This window comes from Anser brachyrhynchus, assembly GCF_964034855.1.
Source record: "Anser brachyrhynchus genome assembly, chromosome: 1".
In the NCBI taxonomy this organism is placed as follows: Eukaryota; Metazoa; Chordata; class Aves; order Anseriformes; family Anatidae; genus Anser; species Anser brachyrhynchus.
This window is the reverse complement of record NC_137694.1, coordinates 41102385-41111975: the sequence shown is the minus strand read 5'-3', so window position 1 is coordinate 41111975 and position 9591 is coordinate 41102385. Positions and strand designations below refer to the sequence as shown.

The 9591-nt window shown below is 47.2% G+C and overlaps 1 protein-coding gene across 2 annotated transcripts in view; it reads left to right on the top strand.

Annotated features, from left to right (window-relative positions):
- Window positions 1-832: 832 nt before the first annotated feature.
- The window catches only part of OSBPL8 (oxysterol binding protein like 8), a 90588-nt gene continuing 81829 nt past the window's right edge, over window positions 833-9591 (top strand). The window contains exon 1 of one of the 2 annotated variants that reach the window (XM_080606477.1): window positions 833-973. The gene's annotated coding sequence lies outside the window, so the exon portion shown is untranslated. The remainder of the gene's footprint in view (window positions 974-9591) is intronic. The other variant, XM_080606481.1, reaches the window with a different exon arrangement.

Genomic DNA, 9591 nt, shown 5'->3' with positions numbered 1-9591 from the left:
TGGAAGTCTTATTTTCAGGGTTGGAAACATTAATCTTTTGACAACTTTCTGCATCATTAGTTATCTGGGCAGTGCCAAAGGTGCCAAACGCTTTCTGAATGCACTGACAGTACTTTCTCTTGACATAAGTGGAAAGAAGATGCTCGGCATTTCCAAAAGTTATTCAGCAGTTTGCAGCTGCTTCCAGTTGCATCAGTTGGCAGGTGATGAAAACCCGAGGTACGTATTCATTTTATTTTAAAGATGCGAACATGACACATGAGCCACTCACTGTGGTTTTATATTGCCAGTGACACGTTTAAAACTGCTATGAGGGGACACGTAATGAGATGGGGAGCTGGGGGTTGGCCTCTTCTCACAGATAACTAGTGGTAGGACAAGAAGGAATGGCCTCAAGTTGTGCCAGGGGAAGTTCAGGTTGGAAATGAGGAGAAATTTCTTTTCAGGAAGAGTAATTAGGCATTGGGAGGGGTTGCCCAGGGAGGTGGTGGAGTCACCGTCCCTGGGGGTGCTCAAGGAAAGGTTGGACGTGGTGCTTAGGGACGTGGTTCGGTGGGTGACATTGGTGGTAGGGGGGTGGTTGGACCAGGTGATCTTGGAGGTCTTTTCCAACCTTAATGATTCTGTGAGATGTAAAAAACAAACGAACAAACAAAAAAACCACGGCCCCCCTCAGCCGCGGGGCGGCCCCTCCGCCGGCAGCCCCGTGACGGGGCGGGACGCGCCTGCGCCCGCCCCCGCCCGCTGGCGGCGGCGGATGAGGGGATCAAGCGGCGACCGCAGAGCGGGGTGCGCGCCTACGCGTGCGCGCGCGCGCGGCGAGGAGCGGCCGGCGGCCGGGCGGGGCGGGGCCGAGCACGGGGGTGGGAGGGGAAGGGGCGCGGGCACGGCCGCGGGGCTGCTCGTACCGGGCCGGGCTGAGCCGAGCCGAGCCGGGCCAGCGGCGCCGCTTCGCTGGAGGGCTGCAGGCGAGGTGAGCGGGGTGCGGGGGAGCGAGGCTCGGGCAGGGAGGGCGCGGGGCTCCTCGAGCCGTTAACTCGCGTCCGGTACCGACCCGATTTGGGAAATTTTTGGGGGGAAAACAAAAAAAAAAATGAAACGAGCGGGTCTGCCCCGCCGCTGTCGCCAAGCGCCGCTGCGTGCAGGAGGCAGCGGAGCCGCGCCGTGCCGTGCCGCTCCGTGCCGTTTCGCAGCCCCCCGCCGCCTCCCGGGGCCGGCTGCGGTTTAGCCCCGCGCCGGGTTTGCGGCCCCGCTCGCGGCTTTTGTAGCCCTGGGGTTCGCGATCGTGGAGCTTCGTAGGAGCGTGCGGCGGAGCCCCCCGTTGCCGGCGCTCTCCTGACGCCGTCTGCAGCAGGGCTGAAGGCGGCTGAGGCGAGGGGCGGCTGCCTGCGGCCGCTCGTGGGCTCCCTGTCGGGCTTCTCTGCCCTGCGTGCGGAGCTGTGAAGGTGCCGCGGGTAACGCGAGTCGTTGAGCCTGGTGCAGCTCGGAGCCAGCAGCGAACAGACCTCTTCTCTTCCCCTGTCAAGCACAAGTCAGGGGCAGAGCTCCTGCTAAGCCCGCCGTCCTGTCAAATCGCTGTAACGCGAAATTTTCGGAAAATGGCCAGCCGCTCCTTGTGCCTGCCCACAGCTGCGAGCCCCTTGGGGCACCTCCGATGCGCCGCTTGGATTCGCCTAAACGTTCAAGCTCCGTAACTTTTACAGCGTAAGGAGGAGTTTTCCGATGCTGCAGGAGAAAAATGTTGGGCTGGCGCGGTTTGTGCGGGGAATTGAGTCGGGACGGAAAGTCAGACTGATCCGCGCCTGTGCCTCCCTTAGTTCGTGCTGCGTTGTCTCAGGGTGTCGCTCCTAAGGAAACTGAAACGCTGGGATTAGAAGGAAATATTTTTTGGGGGGAAAATAAGTTTGAGGATTGTTGGTTTAGAGGCTATAAATATCGTGTCGAAGTGATCGAGAAGCATACCAGGCAATTCGGTACTTGTAAGCATCTATTTTCCTTTGTCTGCCCTTATGCTTTCAATGAAATGTCAGTGCAGCTATGTACTACGAGAGCCACGCGTGCTTTGTATCCTGTGAGGTTGTGTTCCTGCCCCCTCGCCCCACAGTAAGTCTTCGCGTAGAGCACTTTGGCCAATATTTAATACACCGTGCCAGGGCAGCTGTTCGGCGCTCACCTCTTCCCTGATGGCTGCCCCACCGCCGCCCTCCCTGCTGCATTTCACACGACTGTCTTCTGAAGCTTCCAGGGCGTTCTTCTGAGGGGTTTTTCCTCCCATGCTGTGAAATCTGTCACTTTTAATCTGTCAAATGATTTCTCTTGTTAGCCTTTTGGCCTTTGGTTTGGGAGCAGAAAATAAATTTGTTGCAGAAATTGCATGACATCATATAGTTGAAACTCCCAAGTGGGCCAGGCAGCATTTTTTACGAGCCTACATCAAGCTCTGAGGTAATCAGCTTTATGATTAAAAGCAGAATGACAACTTACAGTATTCAGCGAGCTAGAGAATTGTAAAGGAAACATGAAAAGACCTTCAGTGAAGAAATGGTGAGGAAACCGGGTAGTCTTACTGCCTCAAAGCGTGGGGTTTTCTTCACTTGCGCTCAGTGTAACAAAAGCACTACAAACATCAAAGTTGACGATGGCATTCCCCAAACTGCAATGTGAAAATCTTGGTCAGGTAATTTGTAGCTTTTAATGTGATACACTCTTAATACAGATCTTGCTTGCGTAGCAGATGTGCTGTTGAAGAGATGGGGAACAGCTGAAAGGTTTTTGCGGCAGGTACTTGCGCAGTCCCTGTTGTTACAGGAAACGAAATACCATAGCTCTTCACCTAGGCTGTTTCAGCGCGTTGGTGAGGAAGTAAGAAGTACAGCTGCTAAATGTCGAGCAGTTCTGCACTGAGTGAACAGTACCGTCATTTTTCCCCTCCTTTCCCATTCCGTCTTTGTACTGATGTTGAATTAATAAAGCTTTTCTACTTTGTTAAACAGCTGGTTCAGTTAGTTTTTGTTATAACGTGTAGTTGACAGCTGTACAGTTCAGCAGTGCCTCCGTTTTGAGATGCAAGAGGTGATGGGCACAGTCTTGGTGAGGGGGGGAAGTTTTCCCACAGGCTTCAGTTCCTTTTAGAGGGCTGCTTCTGGATTTTGCTTGAGCGATTCCTTTTGCTGTTGTCTTGTGTTTTGGTTGAAGTTGATAACCTTTCTGTTTAACTTCAGCCCACCAGTAGTTTGCCTCCGTCCCTCTGCTGCTTATAGCTCTTCCAGTAACACACAATGAGGAGTGGAGCTCAGCTTACAGCTGGAGCAATGCAGAGGGCCTTGTGTCATTCTTGTGACTTGCCTTGAAAATGTTTGAGCAGATGTTGAGACTAGCATGGCTTTTGCAGGTTTTTAGATGTCAGAAGGTCTAAATTGTAACCAGAAAGTACAAAAAGTAAGTTGTTTCCTTTGAAAAATTAACATTCATAATCTTGGGAATCAGTAGAGACAATGTGTTGTTACTTTGTGCGCTTACTTTGACCCCAAGCTTGAACAATCTGCATAATTATGGACGTATTTTTTAATAAATTAACTTTTGCTCAAGGACATGGTTTCTCTGCCTCAAACTCCATCAGTTTAAGCAGAATAGCAGCAGCTCCTTGTGGCTTTATCTAAAAGAAACACTTGGCCAGCTCATGGTAACAGCAAGTCGCGCGCTTTCCAACCGGTTTGTCGCAGTTAATTCATTTTTATAATTTCATACTATTGACTTGATGGAGCTTAGTGTTTTGAGGATTGACATTGCATGTGTGCTTTCCCTTTAGAGGTCAAGTGTTGAACCCTGTGAACCGAATGGTGTTTAGGAAACAGTTGTTGTAATAGGGCGCTGATTAGCAGAAGGGTTAGACGTTAGTCAGAAGGGTTCTGTTCGGAGTGGCTGGTTCTGGATTGCACACAGTCTAAGTCCCATGCAGTGTTTTGCTGTGTTTGTTATAAAACAATGCTTTATTCCATCTGTACTCTACAACGAGAAAATCTGTTGCAGATGTAATGTATATGGTAGCATAAAAAGCCTCTTGAGAGCAGCTAAAAGTGTTTGACAGATGGTAAGAGGCATTTGGGAAGCGAGATTTTCGTTTTGAAGGAGTAGCTTTTACTTATGGTCCAAGATGAATAAATAATCCTCATTTTCGTCACACTCGTGGTTGTAGATGGGAGTTCTAGCTCCGTTAGCTTTTTCCCTCAGTGTGCAATATTGATCCTTCATGCAGTAAAAATGTTACATCTATCTCTCTGAAAGCTCCTAAGGTTGCAGTGACTTTGACACGATGCTGGAGTGCGCGTATCCATCTTCCTCTGTTTTTTCATTCAGCCGTTTCCCTTCGCATCTCGTTTTAAAGTGTTCTTGCAGCAACTGAGGTTGGGTTAGTTCATGCCCTATCCGCATGTTCACACGTTTTTCCAGTGCAATAGTCCTGTCACCCAGTGTTTGTACTGAAGTACTGCAGAAGATGTTAATACGACTCTTCTGTTGAGATGAGGGAAAGCAGCTTGCTTCTTTCAGAGTTACCTTTTCCTTGCCTGCCAACAGAAGCTGCGATATTTTGAAGACCAGATTACTTTTTAAAAGACTTCGGTTTGGGAGGGGAGCTATACTACCCATCATTTAAACCCATGAAAAAATTACTTTGATAAAAAAAAGTCACTATTGTTACACAACTTAGGGAAATGTATGTTGTAGGTGTTTTTTTTAATCATCGGCTATTTAAGGAATTATACATCAGAAGAAGATGCATCAGTTTTAACATTCGTTTGTCTGAAACTGATAGTAAGCTGGTGCCCACCCTGCCCTCTCCCCTCCCCCAAAGTAACAAAGCTTGTAAATGATTTACCTGACTCTTCAAACGGCAGAAACATCATCCCAGCACAGGGTTTGCCCCATGAACAGTAAGCTTTTTTTTTTTTTTAATAAATACCTGTACAGTGCCTCATCTCAGTCGTTGGCATGTTTTCCACAAAGAGGTGTTCTTTAGTTGTTGTATTTTTACAGATGATTTGGAGAGTTGAGGCAAACAGCATATTACTCAAAACTTGATGATGTTAAGTAGTGGGAGTGTTATTAATGCGAGATTTGTGTGGTAAATGCAGGTTCAGTTGCTGGCTAATTCATAAATTATTGAAGGCTCTTGGCTGCGTGCTAAGGCAGAAATGATTCATTTTAAGAGTTGTGAAACAGTTTTTGGCAGGTACTTGGCAGGTTCCTTTGCTTGAGATTTTATGGGGAAATTTTTTTCTAGTTACTGTTAAGACGTGTAAAAAAGACGCTTCCACAGGTGAAGCGAGTTCTCTGGGTGAAGCACGGGCAGTGTTTGCTCAAGTATTGCACCGAGTGATCTCATGCTCTGGTTAATGCATTCAGATCGTACATTCCTGCAGTCTTTGCAAGGTTACGGGAGTGTGTGATGATGCTCTAAGTCTCTGATTAGATATATTCATCAAGTGGCACTGAGCTAAGAAACTTGCTTACTTGGATGCTCAGCTTCCCTCTTGTTATGGTGTAATGGAAAAGGCGACTCGGGAGGAATATAGGAATGTTGTCAGAGTGTGCGGGGATGCAACGAGGAAGGCCAAGGCCCATTTGGAATTACATCTGGCCAGGGATGTCAAGGACAACAAGAAGGGCTTCTTCAAATACATCGGTAGCAGGAGGAATACTGGGAAAAACGTGGGCCTGCCGCTGAATGGGGCGGGTGCCCTGGAGGCAAAGGATACAGAGATGGCAGAGCTACTGAGTGCCTTCTTTGCTTCAGCCTTCACTGCTAAGACATCAGGAATCCTGGACCCCGGAGACATGAGAGAGAGGCTGGAGAAAGGAGGACTTCCCCTTGGTCAAGGAGGAGCGGGTTAGAGGTCCTTTAGGCAAACCTGACGCTGACAAAGCCAAGGGCCCCAGTGAGGTGCACCCACAAGTGCTGAGGGAATTGGTGGATGTTACTGCTAGGCCCTTCTCCATCGTCTTTTGATAGGTTATGGAGAACAGGAGAGGTGCCAGAGGACTGGAAGAAAGCCCGTGTCACTCCAGCCCTCACAAAGGGCAAGGAGGAGGACCCAGGAAACTGCAGGCCAGTGAGCCTCACCGCCATTCCTGGAGAGGTGCTGGAGCAGCTCATCCTGGAGGTCATCTCCAAACACGTGGAGGCTAAAAATGCGATCGGGAGTAGTCAGCATGGATTCTCCAAGGGGAAATCATGCTTAACCAGCCTGATAGCCTGCTCTGATGGGATGACTGGCTGGGTAGATGAGGGGAGAGCAGTGGATGTTGTCTACCTTGATTTCAGTAAGGCTTTCGACACCGCCTCCTGTAACATCCTCGTAAGTAAGCTAGGGGAGTGTGGGATGGATGAGTGGACAGCGGGGTGGGTTGGGAACTGGCTGGGCGGCAGAGCTCAGAGCTCAGAGGGCTGTGCTTAGTGGTGCGCAGTCTGGTTGGAGGCCTGCAGCTAGCGGTGTCCCCCAGGGGTCAGTACTGGCTCCGGTCCTGTTCAGCTTCTTGACCAGTGACCAGGGTGATGGCACAGGGCGCCCCCCTTAGCACGCTTGCTGGTGACCCAAAGCTGTGAGGAGTGGCTGATACCCCAGAGGGGCGTGCTGCCGTTCAGAAGGATCCCCACAGGCTGGAGAGCTGGGAGGTGAGGAACCCCATGGAGCTGAACGAAGGAGGCAGGGGGATGAGCGAGGGGCCTCCTTCGCCGTGCAGATTGCTGGGTGGCAGTGAACCTGTACCCTTCACAAAGCAGGTGCTGCTCTTGAGCACAGGAGGGATAGATGGGATATCGTGCAGGCATTAAAATGGTTTGGCTGCCTGAGCTGCAATTCTTTGTTTTGCGACTGTGGGATTCGAAAATTGCAGTGCTGTCCTGTACCAGGGGAATGGGTTTACCATTATTTGTCATTGCAGAACTACTCTAAGCGCGGCTGCAGCCTGAAGACAAATATTTAACATGGCCCTAGGAGATCGCCAGTCTCCTTACTTGCATGACATTACGTGTGTCCGATAAGAGCTCCATTATGTAAGGAGTTTCTTTTGAATTATCAGGAGCTCTCATGATGTTTCTCTTGGTACTTTTCCAGTGGAAAGCCATCACAAGAATTAGGTTATCGGTGTCCTGCTGAGAACTGAGCCAGTTTAGATATCCATTTGGAGTAGTGCAATCAACTACATAATGCACAGAAAATGTATTGGTTGAAACAAATATATTATTACGCAGTGGCTAGAAGGTAATGTGTGTTACTTGGGCCTGACTCTGAAGTGCCAACCATTTAAGTTTTTCTTCCCACTCATCAATACCCTCAGATGTAGCATAAAATGGAGGCAACTCATTTGCTTAATGGGTTCATTGTGGTTTTTCTGTCCCTTTTAGAGCGTACCATTGTGCTGGCAGATTTGCAGACGGGGTCAGATGATGAGCGTGCTGCTCGCATGGGAGGATGGCAGCGGTGTCTGCTCCTGGTCCGCGCTGCCATCCACGCTCCAGCTGCTGAAAGCGAAGCTACATTTGTGCGCGTGCTTTACTCAGCGCTGGTTCCCTGCCTTTACAGGTGGCATCCAAACTAAATGTAATTGCTAGGCCCCTTCATGGGTGGAGTGGGGGAACTTTTTTCCATGCTGCAGCCGTGTCCAGCTGCAGAGAGCCTGTGAAGTCAGCCAGGCGCCTTGGAAACAGGACCTCTCTCTTTCCCTCAGTAGGTAGATGTATGATTTCACTTTTTGGAAGAAGTCACCTGCTCTGTGCTCTAATTTATACATTTAAAACTATCTTTCATGCAGTAATATTCTTACAGATACATAGAGTTTCTGTACAAAGACAGAAAGGCAGTACCAGGGTGGCTTCTGCTCTGCCTCACGCTTTCCAAGGGTTATAATTTCTGTAGAAGCTGTGCAAGATGCATTTATGTGATATATTTCCTTTGTTAAATGAACTTCTGTAGAAAACTGGGTGGTGGAGCTTATTGTCAACAACAGAGACAGCTTTTGGAGTATGGCAAAAAAAAAAGGTTTTAAGTTCTTTACCTTTTTAGCATGTATTTTATATGTTGGACAACTTTACTGGCATATATGACAAATAGTCCAAATCCAAGCTACATTCTGACACTATTTCCGAGGCTGTTTTTTCGCTGTTGGCACACGTTTTAAAAAGCTGTACATTAGCTGTAAAATCTTCAAAGCAGTTGTCTTCTGGAGTGCTCAGCAAAAAAAAAAAAAAGCCGTGACAAGTGAGAAAAATTAGCTTGTGAAACAGCACTCAGTATATACCTCCACTGGCCTGTTTTTTACCTGTTTGTTGGTGCTGCTCCTGTGTGGATTTTGATGTAATACCCTGAATCTGTTTGCCTTGAGCATCAATTTTGCTACTGTTGGAATTCAGTATTTCCATGGTTTAGAAAACTTGCCTCTGTTATTTTTTTCCCAACCCCGCAGTATGCTTTATAACATTACATTATGTTAATTAAAGTATCTGCATGAATAGTGCATGTAATGAATGAACTATAAATATGTATTCAAATAACTCCAGCGTAGTTTATTATAAAAGATAAATCCAGTTCTCCAAGGACGTTCTTATAGTTTTTAATATTTCACTGTAGTCAGTTCTGTCAACTTCAATTGATTACAGCCTGTGTAATTAAACACAACAAGCAAAACAACAACAAAAAGCAAACCAAACAGGGCTAAGTTTATTTCTGTTGTCTGGCCATAAAAGTGTTGTGATTCATTTTGCTTAGGTTTCTTGATGAAAATAATATACCAGAAAATCCTTCCAGTAAAGAAGAATGAAACTCCTGGAGTGTGAAATGTGGCTTTGTGTCTTTTTTTTTTTTTCTTAAGAAGACTTCAAAAGCATCAAGCTAGATTGATCTTAAGTTAGAACACTAAAAGATAGCAATGAACTTAACTGGTAGGGGCCTGTTGAAGTTCCTGGTTTCGGTATACGACATACATCACTGCAGCAAATCTCTTAGGCGTAGCGTAGTCTGCCCCAAACACTGGGCATGTGCATCCCGTGCCACTCAAGAAGGAAGGGTTTTGCTTGATGTCCTGCCTTGTAATGGCAAAGCCTGATAATTAACTGCCTTCTGTTTTGAGTAAGCTCTTGGCTTGTATGAAAAATAGAGTTGCTCTGCTTTAATTTTTCACAAGACAGCGAAAAATAAATTAGCTTATAAATGCCTTTTAATGGGAGAGGCAGAGATGCAGTCTTTCTCCCACAAAGCATTCTCAAAATCTGTTAGTTGAGCTGTTTGGGGGTAAAAGACTTGTGCAGTATTGCCATGTTTTTCTACAAGTCTTAAAAGCTGCTGTTCTGCTCTTTGAGGGATTATTGGGCACTCAAGATTTAATGTTTGTTTTTTATTAACTAGAAGGCTAACTTAAAAAAAGAGTATATGTACTTCAAATACTTGAAGGACACTGATTTTTATTAAGGCATAGTCCACGTGTAAGTAAAGAATAAAGTATCCAGGGGCATTAGGATGATGTGTGAGAACGGTACCTAAGGGAGGTTTTATCTTTTCCTAATATACTAGTCCTAAAAATATGGGAGTAGTCCTG